At 36.6% G+C, this 16,074-nt stretch overlaps 1 long non-coding RNA gene across 1 annotated transcript; it reads right to left on the reverse strand.

Moving 5' to 3' along the window:
- Window positions 1-2,240: 2,240 nt before the first annotated feature.
- On the reverse strand, window positions 2,241-15,841 carry LOC148184669 (uncharacterized). The gene is made up of 3 exons (XR_015772280.1): window positions 15,741-15,841; window positions 3,955-4,051; window positions 2,241-3,527 (listed from the first exon to the last, which is right to left on the reverse strand). It is a non-coding gene; the product is annotated as an uncharacterized LOC148184669 (long non-coding RNA).
- Between the last annotated feature and the right edge of the window lie 233 nt (window positions 15,842-16,074).

The following is a 16,074-nucleotide window of genomic DNA, read 5'->3' on the forward strand; positions in this document are numbered from 1 at the left end:
ATGAACCCCAAAAATGAAGTAATTGAGACAACCAGTAATGATCCAGCTCTAAAATAATTGAAACACAAGGCTGCTTGTATCTATTTGTTCGTTTTGAACTATGAATAAAAATAAACCCCAAAAATCTAGTCCAGTAATTCCAAGGTCAATTAAGAATATGGAGTATTTTATTTGTCTCCAACCTTATCACATCTCTTAAGTTGCTTTTAAACTTCTGCTCCTGAAGACAGCCAGTTCTATTTCCTGCTTACACTGGGAAGAGGCAGAGCAGAGCTTTGCTGCCTTTCTTGCTCAACATTCAGCACCAAAAGGTAGAAGAGACAAGACAACACATGTTTAGACAGTGCCAGCTTTCTTTAGGAAGCTGTGTCTTAACTGGCTCTACTACAGAGGTGTAGCATTGGTAACTGAGCTTCTTCTGACCATCCAACGTTGAGCAGCTTCCCACTTACCAGATACCATATGGCTTAAAACAAGAAAATTACAAGTGCTCTGTTTCCTTGTTATTGTTGCTATTAAGAAACATATTACTTTTAAAGAGCAGATTCCAGTGCAAGGCATAGAAATAACTCAAAATACATATGCATGATTTTCCATTATCATGAAACAAACTTCTCTAAGAAATTTAAAATCATGTCCATCAATTTCATATGTTGAAATGTAACATCTAGTTCCGAGGTTAGATTAATCTTTCATCTTTAAGCTCAACTATAATCTCTATATCCAAGAAAGGGCAGAATTGCCTTCTAAATGTATATCTGCTAGCTGAACTGGCCTGCTGAAGGGCCTGTAACACATTATGCATTTAATAAATTTTATTTCATCTTTAAAGACCGGAAAAGAGAAAACCTAGCTAACTGGATTTAGAATTTGCATGGCAACACAGAGAAATACGCTGATTTCATTCTGATTGGCAGGCTCTGTGTTACCCAGAAGACTGTTGAACATGACTACTTCACCTCAGGAACTACCTGCTGAGATATATCATTTAACGAAACATTGAGCAGAAAGGAAATTAATTGTTCAGCATGAAAACTTCATAAATTGCTAAGACAAGTTCAGGACAGAGTTTATTCATAGAAAGAAAGTGGAAAAACATTAAGAACTACTAACTAATTGAATTTTTCTGTATTAAATAAAAATGGAAGATCTGGTTGATGTTGTAGCTCAAGTAAAGAAATTACTGAAGTTATATCCTCTCAGAAAATATTGTTTATTGAAATGGAGGCTGAAGTTACAAAACTGAAATGAATATAAGTGTCAATTTCCTATCAGATGTATTGCATTTCTCAAAAAGATCAACGAGAAAGAAGTTCAGCCACTCTGCTACAGAGCAGATTGTTTTTCCCATTTTCAGAAGTTACAGGGATACAGGAGTTAGGACCACAGAAAAAAGCAGAGAGTAGGAACAGAGGAAAAGTATTTAAAAAGTACGGAGGGAATATTATGTGACATTACCTTGAAAAGCAGCCTTCAAGAAATTTGCTCACTGTCTAATTTTGCTCACTGATTTAGAATTTTGATTATTTCATTGTTCTCATTCATTTCTTTTAACAAAAATGAATTAAGAAACTGACCAATAACACAAAGCCATGAAGTTAATCCTTTCAAAAGATAAATGGAATAACACCTAGGGAGAACCTGGTGACCTTGAAACACAAAGAAACAGAAATGTAATGGTAAAATAAAATACAAGATCCTGAATTAAAGAAATAACAGGAATTTTTAGCATCAGCTAGAACTGAAGGAGGAGAGAATCATAAGTACCTTAATTTGTCATAACAAAGCCATAAACCAGCAAAGAGAAGCAGCAACAAATAATAAGATTAAAAGGTACTTCAGTCAAGCTGTTTCTAGTTGAATTAGGCAAATGTGAATGTCATGTAATTCCCAGTTTAAAATACAGCTTTCACAACACATTTAGGTACAAGGAAATCAGATGTAAAACAGATGTAAAGAAGTACTGATATGCTCTGACCAATGACCAGCCCATCATATAAGGTGAGTTTAGATGAAACCGACTTCTTTTCAGTCAAGTAAAATGAAGACCAGGAGGAGTTTGTTATCTGTATGTCTGAGGTAAATAAATGAGGAAAAAAGAATGCTTTAATTTTGAATACAGAAAACATGTAATGGGATGTAAACTTTTATTAAGAGATCAGAAAAATTCTAATTTATAGTTTGTTCGGCAATCAAGTCTGGAACATCTTTTTTAGAGACTTCTCATCAATCATATGCTTCCATCTTTCAGTTTTGATTAAATTAAATTAAATTAACTTGCACTACTATTAAATTATAGAAAACTGTGGGCTTACAAATATTGAGAAGTTAAACACACTGGAAGAACTCAGCTTGGTAGAAATTATTGTTTTCTTGCTTCCCATTAGGTCAGGCTGGCAGAAGAAGAATTGCCTGAGTCCTTAGTGTTGCACCAGAATGGACCTCTGAACCTGCAGCCAGACAATCTTCTCCAAAGCAAGCAGCTTGCTGCTATTTACATGAAGTAAAAGTGCTCATAACAAGTGTATTTTCATGTGCGACAACTCAAATGTTGTCTTCCACCCGCAATTAGTGAAAACCTGAACATCCCAAAGAAATCAGATTTTGTGCAGAGATCCAGTGCCGAGCAGAGAGCCATTTATGGAGGCAAAGGAGCAAGTGAAAGAGGAGTACAGCCCAGCTCAGGTGTCAAGTCTGGTTTTCCTCATATAAAGTCTCCCAGAGTGATGGGATGTGTATGGATAAACTCTTCTTCATCGCACAGCTCAGAGGGATCCATGGGCATTGGGCCACATGTACAATGTGATCTGAACAACACTATGGCAAACATGCTGTGCATGGTAAATTCTCCTTGTTTCCTTAAATTAAGTGTTTTTCTCTTTTAATATTAAAAGTGTGGTCTCTGCAAATTGTTTCCACTTGCAAACAGACATTACCTGAAAGATAGCTTTAAAGCAACATCCTTCACACCCATATTTTCTCAACTTGTCATAAAACATCATGGTCATCTCTCAGCCATGTCAATTCAGCTATGCTTTTTCTTAGCTATTTTGTCATTTTCATATCAGTGCTTTCTATATTATTTTTCGCATTATTATTACACTTCAATATTCTACTTCATTATTACCAGAAACCAACCTGAGCAAACAACCTTAACTGCTATGACTTCATATTCTTTTTTAATCAGCGCACCAGATCACTCCTCATTTAGGTGATTGAAGTAACACAGAAAATCAAAAACAGCCCAGGAAGCTCCTGTAAAGCCTTGTTGACAACTTCTTGTCACAGGTTGGGGAGGATCACACAAGGAATGGTGTCCTGGTTAGCTCAGACTGATGAACAGGGAAGGGTTTGTCAGAGATGTAGAGGCTGGGGGGCTGCCTTGGCCACAGTGACCATGAGATTGTGGAGTTCTCCACTGGGCAAGGAAGAAGCAGGGCAGTGAGTAAGATTGTAACCATGGATTTCAGGACAGTTGACTTCAGCCTCTTTAGGGATCCTGTTGGAAGAATCCATGGGAACAGATCCTGTGGGAAGAGGGGTCCAAGAGTTGATATTCAAGGATCACTTCCTCCAGACTCAAGAAAATGAGCAAAAGGGGAAAGAAACCTGCATGGATTGAGACACCATACGTGGTGACAGAAACAGAAGCAAAGCTAGAGCAGTAGTCATTAGAATGAATTGATTTTACTCATTTAGAACAGTACGCCTATGTCATGCAGAAGGATTTACATCAGCTGGGCTTAAGATGCACCTTGCGAGTATAATTCCCTACAAAAGGCATTACAAGACAGCATTTTGGCAAGTCAGAGTTTTAGCTTAGAAGGTTCATATCAGTTCTTGTGCTTACCTTAAGAATGCTGGAAGATTGTTGCTGCTTTGTTGCACTTGCAGAAATAGAACAGCCTTGAGAAGTATATTAAAAAAAATATTCTGGACAAAGGACATATTTACCTGCATTAAGTACTTCTAAGCATTTGCCAGGGAAATAATATGTAAATGCAGATATTGGAATTCATTATGAAGAATTTGCAACATCCTCATGATCCACCTGCAGACAGTAGGGGGGAGAAAAAAAAGAGTAGTGAAATAAAGTTAAAAGCAAGAAAACTTTGGAAAACCTTAGGAAACCTGAACATTTTCTTCTCTTTTTTTAACACTGACTTAGCATCAAATTCAGTATTCAGATGAGGCATTCAGAAAGACCTTGGAAGAAGCAGAGCACAAGACCACATGCAGAAAGCCAAAACTGTATTTAGAAATATAATCAACGACTGAGGAATTGCTAAATGGCAATAGAGTATATCTGAACTTGTTACAGTGATGTGGAGCACTGACAAACTAAATGGGGTTCAGTGAGCAGGCAACAAGCGCTACTCATTCGTTCAGCATTTCAACTGCTGCACTCAGGCACACATTTACAATCCTTACCCACAAAAGGGCACAAGTGAAAATTTTATCCATTCTGAAATCATGTAGTGACACTTCATTGAAAACATTCATTACATTTAGATAGGTTAAAAAAATAGTGAGGAGAGGCTCAGGTAATCATTTTTGCAGATGAACATGAATGCCTTAGGATGTGCAAAAGCAGTTATTGGAGAAATCATACAAGAAACACTATGATTTGAAGCAAGTGAAAGTTTGATCTATTTCAATATCTTGAAAAGTTTATTCATATGGACTTATCACTAAGATCATCTGAATTAAAAATAGCTAAAAGACCATGAAAAATAGGGAAATAAAAAAAGGAATATATCCATTTGTGATAGCTCGGCCTCAGTGCTCACATAGATAAGATTGTATCAGTATGTTAGACTGAAAGATAGAAATACTCAAACCATCAAAGGGAGATGCAGTGGTAAAAATATTGGTTGCTAACAATGGAATATTTATGAGTGCAACGTAACTTGAACAAATCAGTCTCCTAGCCTGCCTTCTGAGTAGAGCCCAGATAATCTAGAACTACCCAAAACAGGTCCATCCACTAGAAATGTCACCTATATCTGCATTAAATTCACAGAAAGATGTATCCTAGGACACCTCCTCCAGTTCTGACCTTGAATGGGGAGAATGGAAAACTAGATTGTTTTGATTATTCTTGCATCTTAATGAAATTCCTACATAATTTTAGCAATTGAGAAATAGGATAAATTGGTCGTGAAAGGTGGCTGATCAAAAGTCTCATGGAAAGAAGTATGGATTGAAGCAAAATTTTCCTTTTTTTTCACTTTTCAAGTTGAATGAAAGTAAGGTTCCATATTTATATTTATATATCTATAGGCATATGTTCACTTGTTTGGTAATAAATATGGAGAAAGTAAATAATATAACAATCTAAGAATGGCTTTTACCTTTTTTTTCTTTTTTTTTTTAATTTCCTAATGCAGCTCTTACATTTTCAATAGTGTTACTCTGTTGTAGTCTTCCAGGGACCACAACAATTTGTTAATGGAGATGGGCTAGCAGAGCAGCTATTTAGATAAAATAGTTTATCATATAGACCATAATGTTCAGACCCCTCTGAACATTGACAAAGATTATATGCTATTAACTCAAAAAGAGTAATTCTTCACCTGCACAGGAAAATACCTTTCTAAAGTGACCTTGTGTAATCTAATGACTACCCACTGGAGTCTATTATGCTAGTGACAGAACATTTCCAGAAATAGAATCTTCGATGTCTTGTTCTCTAAGGCCAGACTGCTGCTACTGCTGCTAACACTGAGTATCTCCTTACTAACCCAAATACCACAGTGGTGTACAGAAGACTACCCTCAGGAAGGAAGGTCTGTTTAATACCTAGGGAAATATAGATTAGAACTCAAAACACAAAAAGGCAACATAGCTTAAAGTCTCCCAAATTGCCTGTTACTTCATTTGTTAAGTTTCAGATTTTTTTGTGTACCCATCCTAAAAATATCAGATACCCTTTCACAGGATAAATTTACAGAGTGTTCTGCATGAACCTGCTCTGACAAGGCTGAGGACCCTCCAACAGAAATTCAGTAGCATTATAAAGACCTTCATTGCATCTATTTCTCTCCTTTGTTTTCCAAGGGCAAGAATAGTTAGTTTCCTGAGAAGGAGCTTTGTTGATCTGTTGCTTTTGTTTATAGCAAGTGTAAGGGCTCCCTCTGTCATCCAGCTAGAAAGACAGGTGCATCCAAAACTGATCTGCCCCATCTGAACAAAGGCTGAGATGAGCCATCACATGAAAGTGTCACTCTCTTATCTGAGTGAGTTGTGATTGGCAGCTAAGATTAGGTGAAACACACAGCATCCATAATGTCTAGACAACTCAATGTCCACTGCCTGTAGAGGGGGTAACTATACCTACAAATTCATAGATACTCTCTAGTTGCTGTAAGCTTTCTGATGATTTGCTAATAAGAAAACACAAAATAAATTTCCTAACAATGGTCAGTGTCCGTATTTACCTCTGGAAAATTACAGCAAAATCTATTCACATAACCAAGAACAAATTAGATTCATTTGGCTCAGAAACTTTATACTTCTCCAAGAGGAAATGACAACACAAAAATAAAAAGAGATTTGTGATTTTCCAAAGTTATTTTAAAATATTTGTGCGTAAAATTTGTACTTATTTTAGCTTTTTTCTCTCATGTAAAACACAGCTCTCTAGCTAACAGGAAAACTTGAAAAAGTTTTACATTTATTTTCCATTTAGATAAGCCCATTAAATTTCAAAAATCTTTACAAGAAATTATCCAATCCTTTGAAGGCTGGGTTTAGATCTCATTTACGCTGATTTGAGTCATACCTACTGAATTTAGTATGATTGCTTCTGATTTAGGTTGGAATAAATGAGTTTCAGACCTCTGTGGTCTGCAAATGGGAGTAGATCAAATACAAGAACTGCTTGTCTTTCAAGACTCCCAACACTTCTGAACACAGCTGGGAATTTCTCTAGCAGCAGCACCTCTCAAGATATCTTGACTCTTCCAGTGCTGGTCATTTCCAGAAAACTCAAGGGCTAAAAACATAAAAAATAGGATAAATGTCTTGAAATCTTTCAGAACCTCAGCAAAGTCTACATCACATCTGGAAATGGAGCCATTTTTGCAAAAACACCCCCAAACAAGACAGAGTGAACAGAGTTGTTTAAATTCCCAGTTGATTCTCTGTCTCTAATTCTATTCTTGTACTCAAGTTTCCCTGCAGTTTATTGCTGAGTGCAAAATGATGTTTCATTTCAAGGCACATAGTGACTCAACAACCAGAGTTTAGTTCCTTGCTTTCCAAAGTGCTTTTATGCAATGGAGAAATGAAAGGTACTAAAATAAAATCATGTTATATTCTTCAAATCTGTTCACTTGCATTATGTTGGGGACTTGATATAATACGTAAGACTACATAATGCTTAAGAGAGGACAGCAAGGAATTATGGCTGTGCATCACAGAACTCTGAAGAAGGTCAGTTCAGTTATACTTCTCAGCAGATACACAATCATTTTCTAGTCAGATACTTTTGTAAAAGACAGATCAGCTCTTGCTAATCAACCAAAATTTTGCACACACCTTTTTCCAATCAATTACCTCTAATTAACAGACATTTACTATTGAACAATATATATATTTTGATCATTGGCATTTTCAATGTAAAAGCAACTTACTATAACTGCAGAAGTAAAAGTAATTGCTTTTACCGAGTTTGTGTGACACTCATAATTAACTAATTCAATTTTTATTGTCTCTCCTTGCATACTTTCTGTCCTTTATGTCTATTACTGAACTATGAAATCTGGCACAGACTTTAATGGTTCAGAACTGTGTTTGCAGAAAAAAACACTGTTTTATTGGTGAAAACAGCTTGAATAAAAACCTGTTCTCTTTTTTACATATTCAGAAACAACAATTACAGAATTTTTTCCATTGCCTTAAATTGCAGGTTTAAAGCTCTTCCAAGTCAAATCATGTTTTGCCTGCACTTTTTATTCCCTGATGAAAATGTTTGCCTCCTTCTTAAGATTTTTCACTGAAGATCATCTGACCACAAGTTAAGTTTGGCTGGAAAAATCCTGTAGTACTGGTAATAATAATAAATAGTCATAACAGTCACAATAATGTAGGTATCTATGTATCACTACAGGATAAGCCATAAAATGCCAATACAAATTTTCAAAACATATTTTAAATTTTCTGTCAGCTGCAAAATTACTTGTAGGCAACTTAACTGTGGCATCTGTGGGAAAAAATAACTGTGGGAAAAAATAAAAAAAATCAATTCTTTTCTACATGGTATTTTTTTTTTTAAAAAAAAATATTTTATGGAAAGAAAAATTAATCTCCCAGATTCTGTCTATGTCTAGCGGAAAGCAAAAGGGATACACTTTCAGCCTGCAGTAGTTTCAACCTATCATACCTCATCCTCACACCCAGAATTTAGATCTTTAATCTGGTCTCTGGCTATAGGATTGCAAGCTTTCCTATAAAACCAGGACCGTAAAAGAACTAATGTTACATAGGGAAAAGTAATACAATATGTACTTGCATGCAGAAACAGCTTTAACAAAAATCACCATGTAACACACATTGGCACCATTATACACTTGTTCCCTAGTGACATCTCTTTTGTCAGCGCAAGTGTCGTGTCTGCTACTGCACAAAAAGGCAGGTTTTAAAGCCTGTTTGCCAAGACACTCTTTCATGAGCTTCACAGCAACAGAACTTTGTAAGCCTGAAAATCACAATGAAAAGTGAAAATATAACTAGGGGTTGTTAGTCAAAGACTAGAAAATGGAGTGGATTTCAGCTCACAGAGCAGTCATCAGACTGATCTTCAGGGTAAAGAGTTGCATGGTTTTTTACTTACCTAGGAAACAGATGCTGAAATCCTCTCACTTAGAATTTAAATTAAATAAGAAAAAAATCTACATTTCCTGTTCTAAAAAATTCACTTTTTAGCCTCTTACTCAAAAGGATAGACAAAATCCCTAATTATTTTGAGGGCAACAAAATAACTGCATTGAAGCACAAGAATTAAATTGGCATAAAATTGTAGCGAATATTCTGTGTAAAAGGTCTTTGACTATGCTTCCTGTTATAACTGAGGGAAATATTTAAATTTGTACCTTATCAAAACAGCTACTTGTTTTGGGTGGATGAGCAAGTGGAATTTTGCCTATATATGTTAAAATGTCCACTTCCCTGACCCAATCTTTTATCTGCTTTCCAGCCAAACAAAATAACAGAAAGGGACTAACTATTTCAATTGGCAAGTTCTGAGCACTGACAAATTTTCACAAGAGGAGGCATCCCAAGCACTGTACTAAACTCTCATGTTCCAAGTATAATTTTAGGCCATTGACTTAAACCCAAACATCTGCAGATTGAAATAAAACCTCTGTTTAATCTCCTGGATCTTCATGGTATGAAAATAATTTTGCTTCTGAAGCTAGATGGTGTTGACATATTAGTCAAGCCACACACTTCTCTGCTTCAGTTTTTCCACTAACTTTTCCATTTTCCTATTAAGAAAATATAGCTGTGAAGTCATCTACCTCTACAGCTATTAATCATTTTTCCATGATCAGTTCTCAATCTTCATCCTTCAGGTCTTGCCAGAGTGTTGTCACTCCTTATCTTTCATGCCAACTTCTCACTCCCTATGACAATCTCAAGTTCCTCTGCATCTTTTGCACAGATTCTGCCCATATTTCATCTAGATTTTCATGCCATAACTCTCAAGTTGCACACCAGAAATTACTTTACATTATTGCTTTTTTGCCACGTGAATCTAACTTTCTTTTAAGCTTTATAGGACTGTCAAAGCCTCTGGGAAGCTCTTAACAGCAATCTGCTGTTAAGGACACCAGGAGGGTACATGGGTTCGTTGAAGAACAACTCCTTCCAGGTCTGCAGAGCAGTAAACCTCCAACAGCATTACAATTGAACATTACAATTGAAAGCAATACATTAAAACAAGAATTTCAAGTCCACTGCAAAGAAGAAAGGGATAACTACCGCAGCAGACCTTCAGCCTCCTCCTCCCCCTGACTCAGATATCCCTATCCCTTTCCCTTTGCTAGTAATTCTCTTGTTCTCTCTGAAAGCCCCTCTTTTTCCAAAACAGAGTTTGAATCCTATTCCTACTTACTGATACAGCCCAGATCTAACAACTGTACTTTCTAGCATTTCCAGTCCTTCATTTGTCTTGCCTTTCTGGAAGTGTGACCTTGTGAAGGCTTATGTACTTGTCCTTCTATAATGGGTAGAAGCAAAGTCTGGTGTGTATATTAGCACAGCATGCAGATGGTGCAAAGGGGAATCAAACTCTGTGTGGGTCATTAATGCTTCTGCAATCAGGAGACAGAAAATACAATTAAACCAGGGAAAGCAGGGGCCAAGGTAAAGCTGTATGGTTTTGAGGGGAGGTGCTGTTTTACCATCTTACCTAGTTTTTTCCCACTCTACTTTTAAAGTAAAACCAACCTTGCTACTCCTATTAAATCTTCATAGAACAATGGTAGGGAAGGGTTTCACATTTACCTTCTTACTTTCATTGAGTAATGTTTGCTAAAACCCCTCTGACAGTAAAACCTCAATGAGAGGAGCTGCATGACTGCTTTGGTAGGATAAACAGACCATGGATGGATGAAGGAAAAGTCTCATGTCAGTCATGGGTTTAAACATAAACAAGGCTTAACAAGCAGGCTTGTACACAGAAAAATCACGTTACGACACAGATTTTCATTTAAGGCATGACTTACAGGAGATGCCAGGTCACTCCCTGTCACAATGGGAAACTTCACACTCTAACCCAGAACGGTATTTCCCAATACCCTCTGGCAGTAAAGCTGCAATTTAAAGGGCAACAGATCCCAGACTGATTTCCTAACCATGAAAAGAAGGTGGTGTTGTCCCTGTCAAACTCTGTCAAAACTGATTGCTTCAGCTTTATAAAAGTGTCTCAATATTTTATGTGTCTTATTTAAAACCTAGCTCAAGGAGCTATTATTTTAAGCTCCCACAGTCACAGAAAAGGCTCATAAAGTATATTTTACAGGCTCCTACTCATAAAAGATTTTTTTTAAAAAAATTAAAAAAAGGTAATGGCTTCACGAATTCTCATGATTTTGACAGCTCTTGAGCACTTTCAGCTGCCAATACTAATGTTACCCTCTCCCTTTCCAGCTGAAGGTATCAATATTAGCTGTAAGTGTCCAGTGTGTTTGCAGCTTTGTGACTTTGTTATGCTTAAGAGAGCAATCCCTAGTTATCCTGCTCCTTTCCTCCTACATTGCCATCACCAGCCACCTAAAGAAACAACTGCTGACATGCACCAACAGCTTTAGGTCTAAGTGAAATAGATAATTGCCTTGTACTGAAAACAATAGGCTTTGCTGTAATCTTTACCTAGGTGGTGTCTTGTCTAGCAAGAAATGAACTAGCAGAAACGTAGGCCAGAGTCACAGGAGGTAGCTGACCTGGTATGAATCCATTCTTTGCAACAGAGTACTGCAAAGTGGCAATGGTCTGGTGAAAAGGGAATAGGAATAAGAAAGATTTTTAGTTTTTTTACTTGTCCACCCATTTCCTCCCAAGGAAAAGACTTCAAATCTATTGATTTCATGCTTCTCCATCACTTTATTTTGCCAGCAAAGCTGATGAGCCTTGAGTCAAAGTTTCTAACAGTATGCTATGCATTTATATAAAATTTTAAGCTATGGAAGAGTGGAAGAATACTGCAATAAAAATTACTGAGGAAAACTGGACAAATCATCAGCTGGCAGTCCCAGTAAGAGCAACACATTGAGCTAATGTTAGGATGGAAAGAGAGTATTTCAAAATTGGCCCAGTTTTTGGTAGGTTTCTACAAAAAATTCTCATTCCTGGCAAAATCATAGGAAAGAACAGCACATTGGCACGTGTTGAGTTTTACCTGAATTGTGAACACTTGTTCAAAATATCAAGACGTGTATTTATATCCAAGAGAAAAATGTTTTGAGACTTTTCCCAACAGAGAAGATAGAAAGGCTGAATTAAAAAATTAGCACTTTTTCACGAACAAGGAAAAAAAAGTCATTGCTTTATTTCACTCATCAGAACCTCCTCAAATTCTGGCACATTTTAAAGTACGTTTTTGACCCAGTACCAAACTAAAAATTTGTGCATCCTGGATTTATATTTTACCATTTGCTGATACAGCTGCTTATCATTTAAATCTTAACAATAATATAAAGTAAAAGTTTTTAAAAATTAAAGAAATTATTATTCTAGTGCATATTCTAAGAAGTTTGGCAAATTAGCTTGCATTTTTTTTAAAATGAAAATATCAATTGTGACCTGTTTCTTGGTAATGAATTCATACAAAATCCTATAAAAATAATAGATGTTTCTGAAAAAACCTTGAAGCAAAATTAACACTTCGGTACAACTTTAACAGCTGCAATCTCTAGGCAGTAGCTGAGTTGATGACCAAAAGTAGCTATTTGATATTAGCTGAAACAGGGAGGCTTATGGGGTCACACTTGCAGTCTGAGCAGAAAATATGATGGTACACTAAGTTCAGCTCTTCTGAAGACATGAAACAGATCCCAAGGCGGGTGCCCCTAGATCCTCTTCTTCCAAGATGATTTCCTGCTGGCTGCCCCTCTACATATACTAGTGCATGGCTTTCTCTTCCCCAGGAAAGTCTTTCCTGCAGGCAGTGCTAGTATGAATCCAATAGAAATAGTCTTTAGCCAGGGTGCTTAATTAGATACTTCTATGGTAGCATTGCATTCTTTGTGGGAGTCTATTAGGGGACACTGAGACATGTGAGTGAGACTCTGCGCAGTTTCTGCTGAGTTAAAAATATGACAAAGAAACAGAAACTTACATTTCAAAGTAAGTCAGACACCTTTCTAAATCTGAAAGGGAGGGAGGCAAGTAAGCCCTCTGGAAGTTAGTCACCAAAGAACTTAGGACTAAATATAGAGCCAAAAGTGCCACTTCTCAGGAACCACTGTTCAGCATAAGGTACACTGTGTTTGTGTCCATCCTGGAGTTCGGGCAAAATCTGCTTTCACAGTAATTTCCTGTAATGAAGAGATCTAATCAGCATATACTTTTGGCTATATCAGAGTACTGGCAATTATAAATAGCAAGGAGTCGGTCTATCAGGTTTTCTAGGGCCTCTTCTACACAAAGGACAAATTTTAGTTGAGATTCCCATCTCAAGTCACACCTAAATTTCTTTCCATGGGAATTTGAAACTGAGTTATATGTATACTTTTGGAGGATACTTATTATTACCTTCTCTTCTGCCACTTCAACAAATGATCTGGTGACACAAGTATGTCTTAGAAAACACAGTAATCAGCTGACTATGTTTTCTTTTGGCATAAGTCCTGCACTGCCATTCTGCTAACAGCTCTCTGTTTCTGCAGCTCAAATACAGCTCTCTGGAAGTATATCATCAAGACAGCTGACCAGAAGAATCCCCAAATGAATTTTACCTCACAGACTCACAAAATGCTATCCTCTGCTACCACCCTCCCCTTTGATCACAAAATGTATGCCTAATAAAATATCAGAGTATACAGAGAACTAAAAGATAAGGAAATCTAAGCTTCTCATGTGCTTAGGTCTGCATACAAGTGGTATATAACCTCTTCTACAGGCAACAGAAAGAAGTTCAGATAACAGAATCTCTTCGGAGTTATGCAAATGTCAGCAACCAGTATTGCCTTTCAGCTTTTTCCTACTATAAGAACAGGATCTAAAAAGGAAGAATTGGTGAATTAACTTGGCAGCAAGGGACTACATTATCAATTGTCTCTTTTAATCAGGAGAGAATCAATCAGTACCACTACCCTTAAGCTTCCCCATCAGCATTTCTCCCTCCCACCCATCCTGCATCGTTTAATTCATCCTTTGAACTTGTCTCAGTTATGAAATACTAGACCCTCACATTTATTTAGATTCTCAGTTTCCTGTGAAAACAAATGGCAAGCCTATACTTAATAACTTTGAGGGGCTGGCTTTTAAAATCTGAATGCCCATTTGCTAACAAATAAAAAAATGTGATCAAGCATCCCACAAGAAACTAGTAAATATTTGGCAGCAAACAAAAGAAAGATTATACTTCACTGAGATTTCTTCTCTTAATGAACAGATACTGAGTGTTTATTTTTCATTTCATAATAGCTAAGCAAGCAGAACCAAATACCTTTTTTTATCATAATGAATTCTGCTATCCAAGCATCCATTTACAGGCAGACAGCTTTAGGAGGGAAAAACCTCTGAAACACTTCTAAAAGCTAAGCAAAAGACAATGCCCCTGGTGCAAAACAGCTTAGTTATTTTTCTTAGACTTTTTAATATATAGCATATAAAACTGTATTGTTCCATCAATTTCAATGAAACTATTCTAGAAAATATTCATCAAGTAAAGTTCATTTAATGTTCAGATCACGAAAGTCCTGCAAACTGAAAACAAAATGCTTGCAGATGGCTTTTAAAATTACTTTAGGCATACCCTCACACTTACTTAGATACAAATGAAACTAACCACCAAATAATATCTGCCTAGGTCTTTGTTATCTGTGTTACTTCCTTGGAGGAAGTCCCATTTCTGCTTCACTACTACACATTGTACTTGAACAATCCATGCTAGAGCAGTACCATCTGCAGAACTAGACACCACCTATCAATCAATACCATTATTGAAATACTATATACCAAACCCCACATTCATTTTATCAATTTCTAGCTGATTTTTCGATCATGCCATATTCACCTGACTACATATTTGGGAGATAAAATTGTGTTTAATCACCCCAAAAAATGTTTCAAAGGAAATAATCAGAAATTAAAAACATTCTATATCTACAGTATTTGAAATAAGAAATGCCAAGATGGTGGTGTATTTCATGTCCCAAAGGTTGCTGGATTAGCAAAAGCCATGCATGAATAAGGAGAGAAACATGCTACAGGGAAAAGCAATAGGCTCTTTTTGTCCTTAAGCCAGTGGAATCTAATCAAGGGTCTGTGCTACTTTTGCACATTTTAGAGAATATCACCAGAGAATTTAGGTTGTAATAGGTCTGCATTGCACAGGAAAGAAATTAAATAGAAGTTGCTATCAGATACTCATGGCTAAATAAATGACTTCTCTGTCAGGCTTGACAAAGTGATAGTATTATAGTTATTATATTATATTATATAATTTATTATATTATATATTATAGTATATAGATAGTTATTTAACTTCCAAGGATAATTTGCTAACACTTGGCTAGTTGGCTTGATTCAGCAATTGGCACTGATAGATAACCCAGCCTTATTCTCAGAAGAGCAATGACATTGTTTAATTCTTAATTCCCACTGCAGAAAATTGCAATCTGTTGTAAGAACCAATGATTTACCATGTTAACATAGATCACCAATATACACATTGCAGAGTTTCAGAGTGGCTATCTGTATCATCCTCTCAAAATGTGTAGACCTTTATAAAATATAGGGGAAGAAATGGAGCCAAAATGTTAGTCCAAAACATCCCAAAGAAAGCAAAACCACAAAATAAATCTTTTTTATAAATCCTAATTATAGCTTTCACAGACATAGCCTGATACTGGGATCTAATTGTAATCTACCATACAGACAGTTTCTTGCTGGTTGCCCTCCTCCTTCTTATTTAAGTGAGTTAAAATAGCAGCTAAGTGATGGAAAAATGTCCTTCTGCATGAGAAAGCGTGAAGATTGCCACTGCTGCAACTTTGATAACTACTTACTTGTCCAAAAGAGACGCTGCCATGCAGCACCAGCTCCAAGAACACAGCACACTTGTTGCCATGTGTTTGATTACTGCCTTGCTATCCCTAGTCACCTGTCATTCTTCCCAGTTTGAAATCTAAATCTCCCCCAGCTGCTGCTGCAGCTGCTTTATCTGCCATGGCCAATGAAACTGAGAGTGATAAATAGCACCCTGCTGGTCGGGCATGCCCCAGGGAGAAGAAAGACCTGAACAAAGGGAATCGGATTTATTTAGTACTGCTCCTGTTGATAACTGTCAATTCAGAAACCTCATGTTCATATTCATGGCTGACCAGCTCACAGCAACCCTTC

Source organism: Pseudopodoces humilis, chromosome 3 (assembly GCF_049639895.1).
Source record: "Pseudopodoces humilis isolate 2021_Gansu_Grassland_sample_001 chromosome 3, ASM4963989v1, whole genome shotgun sequence".
NCBI lineage: Eukaryota > Metazoa > Chordata > Aves > Passeriformes > Paridae > Pseudopodoces > Pseudopodoces humilis.